We start from the raw sequence: 5,628 nt of genomic DNA, 5'->3' as shown, positions 1-5,628 counted from the left end.
ATCATAATCACACTGCAATTGAAATCCAGTGAAATGTACTTCAATACAGTTGATTGACATCGGCAATATGAGAGGATGTAAGTACGGATATGCTCTGAAGTTCCTCTCCCGGGCACAGCCAGGTGTAAGAGCACCGCTGGAACTCAGCAACTTTGATTGCGAACTTCCTCCAAATATCATTTATTTGAGAGAGAGAGAAAGATGCTGAGCTGGTGGGAAAGAAAGAAATGGGCTGTGGACCTTCTTCCCTCAGTAAAATTCAAATACATGCATTTTTGTGCTGCCCATTTGATGTTCAGAATCAATCTTCCGTGAACAATCCTGCTGAATGGCTTTTGTTTCAGAGGCGTCGGCTTCTTTGCTGCAATCGGGCATCAGTTAACATCTGAGTCCCAACTCCCAGATGAAGTGACTCCGAATGAAACCCTCACTCGCTGAGAACCAGCCCCACAGCCAGGAGGTGCGGGGCTGCAGGTAGTCCAAAGTGGAAGGGAGGATTAAAAGAGAGCCATTATTTTTATCCCTCAATCACTCTGTCACAGATACAGGGAGAGGGACAGCAGAGACGTGTGACGTCATTCACTTGCCTACAAAAGCCGTTCAGCCCATCGAGTCCACGGCAAATCTTTATCGCTTGCTTCTCTCTGAGGTTATTCATCATTCATGGTGCTTGTTCTAATAATAGGGAACTGTGTCTGTGTCGAAATGCTGTCTCCAACATACTGATCCACATGTCATTCACGGCTGTTCGTTTCACCGGAGGACCTTGCTGTGTGACACAGGTGGGGAATAACTGCAAGGCGTCATGGGCATGGTACACGCCACAGCTGATTTCTCTCACTTTCGCCAGTGTATTCCCAGCTCAGGCAAATGACTTTGCGAATCAGGTCATAAGAGACCGACAGAGAACGGCAAAAAATGCTTCCATAACTTCAAACTTGTGTTTCCTCAAATGTAAAAATGTGGCGGGTGTATCTATTTCAGATACCATTGAGTGTAATGACGCAGAAGATTCATCAATATGTAATGCGAAGAACGTAGCACTGTTATACCGAAATTCCGGCAGTGGCAGTGCACACACAGAAAGCTGGAATTGTCATCGAGCAGAGGATGCTTTTCATTCATTAATTTTATGGATTATGCGCCTAACACTATCCCTCTGGGCCGCTCTCTTATCGCTGACCACAGCAGTTTACCGCAGTCTTCAGGTTTTTGTAGCATGTACCTTCGAGGATGATGGCAAAAGATCTTCACTGTTAATGTGGGATATACTGTGGCACAGATGTGTCCCGGCTGTGTCAATATAACCACCCTGTAACTTCCCAGATTCTGCTGTTTTAATTGCAATTTCAATCAGAATCAGAAAATGTGTCACACTGCAGACTGAGGCCATGCAGCCCACCTTCGCTCTGCTGGCTCCACGCAATGAGGAAATGACTGTGCTTTGATTGATTGATCAGCATGGGATGTTACCGCAGCAAGTCCCATCGCACACGCAGTTGATGTGTGTACAGTTTTCTATGTTTCCTGCAGTTCAGATCATAGATTCCACAGCTCACATCATCCCAGAGTGACAGGGAAGCGAAGGAAACGATTCAGACCATGATCTGAACACAACCTGGGCATGGATTGGATGTGGGAGAGCGGATAGTCTCGACTGGTTCCAGCATTTACAATCCCACTGTGATATTATGTTCACAAGATCTGACCACATGGAAAGAAATGACACAGTGACAAGATCTATTGAATCAGATTCCGTGCAAAACAGAAGCCGATAGAATGAAAAGAGCCATGAGAGCGGGAATGTAACATTATCTGTGAGGAAGTTCTTTTCCAGAATCGAGTAGCGTGCACCGTGCTGTTCCCAGGGGTCAATATCTGGATAAGTAGAGTGAATCAGCATCGGCTGTTATTGGACTGCATCTATTGTAGAATGTTGCAAAAGCACGGGCCTTTTGTAGAAAGGGGACAACTTCAAAATCCTCAATGATGCAAAACACACAAATGAGGTGAACATAAAGCAACCGCAGAAACTCGTGATACGTAATGGGGTAAACTCCCCGGCTCAACTTTCGCTCAAATTCGCTCTCTGTCAATTCCTGAGCCTGAGATTCGAACAGTGAATGGTCTATATTAATAAAAACTGGTCGGATCTCACAACTTCAGTATTTAATACGCTCCTGTAAGTACGTCTGACAACAGTCATTGATCCCTCACTGTGTTACTTCAGAACGCGTAGTGAAGAAATAAATATAAGAACAACAGTCACGTATGTGACTGGGATTTAACCCGTTGCTGCTGCAGCAAATCGATTCAGTTGTAATTAAAATTGTTTCCACCTTTCCTGTGTCGGTAATAAGATTGCATAGCTTAGTGGTGAGTTTTCCTGCGTTGAATTGGACCCCAGCATTCTTTCTCAGGTTGAACTTTACTGGGATATAAAGACATGGTGAAAGACACGGTGGTGTTTACTGGAGGCAAAAGACGTTAGGAGTGGCACGGTCAGAGTTCACTTGATACAAAGTCGATAAAACAGACATACATGGCGGTTACTTTGAGATTACATCACGAGAAAAAGAAACAGCAGATTTCATGGGACGTTGGGATAGATAAAGTATCATGCGGGAGAAATCAGGAAAGACTTAGTTGTGTCTGAATGGAGGTTATCCAGCTGATGTGACGTTGGTAAGGGTAAATCTGAGAGAACTTCCTTCGTTTCGGTGAACTGAAACTCGAGGTTGGGGGTTCAGAACAAACGGGGAATGATGAAGAAGTTTGGAGCAGATTTTATTTTTATTCTGAGAATTATTGAAATCGGAGATGAATTTTCCGAAATAAAATCATTTTAGGAGCTAATTACATTATATTTCATAAGGGAGTGAATTTAACAGCGACAGAGATTCTGGCCTGCCTGGATGGTGAGGCAAAAGGGGCATACTCTCTCAGTGAAAAACAATCATCGGAAAGAAATTGCATAGTATCTGCAACTGAAAATGTTAAGTATGAGAAGAGCTGCTGGCGTTGATAGTTGTTGCAGCTCATTCTACATGAAATATTATATATTGTAAATACACTGAACTGTTTGGTTCAGCTCTGCATTGAATGGAAGTCGATTAGCTCAATCCACTGACTAACTAGTTATTAGAAAAGTGAGACCAACAGCATGGGATTAATTTTCTCACTGTCTCAGGTTTGCATGAGGATCATCAACTACCCCGGTCTCCCGATCTGTAATACTATGGTGCCTCCAGTGTGTAAGTTTTGGCCTGTAGATGTAAAACATCATTGTCATTGCCATCAGTTGCATTGAACATTTCGTCACAATCAGTCGAAAGGAGAGTGAGTCCATTTAATACTCACTGATCTCCGCTTGAAAAATCCTATGACAAGACTCGACCTTATCCCAGTTTGCACCCTCGGCTCCTCCCAACCCCAAAACTACTTGTTATGCCTTTGACAGATTTACTGACATCATTCAAACTCCCCAAAGACATAAATCTAATACTTTTGATTGGATATTGAGCTGTGCATGTTTGCAGGCTATGGAATGACATGAAATAAGTTAAACAGACTTTCCCAGAATGTAATCCTGTGCAGGATGAGCGATCTGAGAAAAGTCATTAATCTAAAATTTCACCTCTGTTTCCCTGTTCACAGATGCAAATTCACGTGTGGAATATTTGCAGCAGTTCAGATAATAATTGAGAGAAATGTGAAACTGGAGTTTGCAAATAAATGGTACTTTACTCAACATTGATTTCAACTGCGTTTTAGTATGATGCACTAATAATCCCTTGTCAATGACAGTAACAGGATCTTTAGATAAGCATTGAACTTACAAATGTGACATTTTCCGCACCTTTAAGTAGCAGGCGCTAAACAATTGCGCGACTGAAGCCGCAGACAGCAAGCTGGTCACATGCCATACTCATACCTTTGGAACTTTAACTCAACTGCTCTACTTTTGCTGTGGTTCTGAATTTAAAGCTAACGCAGACGAGGTGAAACTGACATGGACCTGTGATTATTAAAGCATCAGGTTCAGGAAGGGGACACATAAAAATATGCCAAATAGAATTCATTGAAAAATAGGTTTCTATTGGTTCCTGCGATGTTTACAGACAATGTTACTTTGCAGTTGTCGCCAGGCCTTTCCTTGGATCAGCTTCAATTCAAATCAATAAAACTTCTGAATGTTCATACTGGTAACATGAAGCACACTGCATTCATCAATAATCTTCACCATTCCTACATCCATGAACACGTTGCATGGTTTCTATGAACACTGAAGATGTAAGATATGATACAAGAATAAATTCAATTCCAGTTTAAATTGTAAAGTAGGAAGAATGAATAGTAAGACACAGAATGTCAGAAACTCATGTACATCTCCGTGTCCAGAACTGCAGCAAAACAGAGGGGTAATCTGTCCCTGAATGCCCACGTTTGCTTGCTCCATGTGTCCAGTTGGAAACAGGTGGGAAGGAGCATGCAGTCTGACAGAGCGCCTTGGAGAATCCTTGATTGTGTGATCTAAAGCTGCAATAGGAGCTCTCCATTCTGGCTGTGAGAGCGGTGGGGTAAATGGGAGGACCTTGATATTCCGTGGTGTAGATCCACACTTCAACATGTTATTGTTGAAAACCCTCTGTCAGAAACAGCACTGACAGAGAGTAACTGGAGGACGCTATTCCAAACACCGGTCCTACTCCGCCATTTGACATCGTTATGACTGACCAAATACATCGATACCTTTCCCCGATCCATCCAAAGCAGCATGTCGCCCAAAGGGAAAAAGACATTTAAGCAATAGATGATGCCTGTGCAACAATTGGAGGGGAATCCGTTTAGATTCAGTGGGTTTCTGCACGAAGTTTGTAGGTTTCCTGTGTTAGCAGTTGATTCTGGTCTGATCATGCTTCAAATGATATGATTCCGACAAAACTCACCAACAAGGGGGTAAGGAATTTACTGTGTTAATCAGCAATTTCGAGAACCCCAGACGACGGGAATTAACGATGAATCAACAAAATAATAATTGAATCAGCTGAAATCTGAACTCCGATTCTGTTGGAACTCAAAACAACAAACTTTCTATCGCAACGTTAACAATGCTGTAGAAATCTAACGCACTTTTCATTTCACCACCGAGCCGCGCTAGCCACAGTTTTACTGTACTCAAAGTTGTGGTTGTCATCGAGAACATATAAGAAATCTCCTGGAGAGTTCTTCAATTAGATCTTTTATTTGCAGACAAAAAACCGTGACACTTAGAAAGCAATTTCTTGAACGACCCGAAACTCAGGATCCGTGGCTCTTTATTCCTTTTCTTTTATTATATTTTTGTTAGCTTACCTGGATGCCCAACTGTGTTAGTCAGAATTATTTCACTCCAAGTATCCAATAAACCACTAATGCTCTACTTCTGCCAATAGGGTTTTTCTGTTGTCACGATTATGTATTTTACTGCCACCTCTGCTGCAATGATCTTACAGCCCAGACTAACCTGTCATGATTAGATTGTTCGCTACCCCATCTACCACAATGTTTTCCTGTCCCAAGCTGATTAAATATTTAATGTTTTTTTTCTGCTACAAGGGTTTCAAGCAGACTGACGCTACTAACTAT

This window comes from Hemiscyllium ocellatum, unplaced genomic scaffold (assembly GCF_020745735.1).
Source record: "Hemiscyllium ocellatum isolate sHemOce1 unplaced genomic scaffold, sHemOce1.pat.X.cur. scaffold_274_pat_ctg1, whole genome shotgun sequence".
NCBI lineage: Eukaryota > Metazoa > Chordata > Chondrichthyes > Orectolobiformes > Hemiscylliidae > Hemiscyllium > Hemiscyllium ocellatum.
This window is presented reverse-complemented; position numbering follows the sequence as displayed.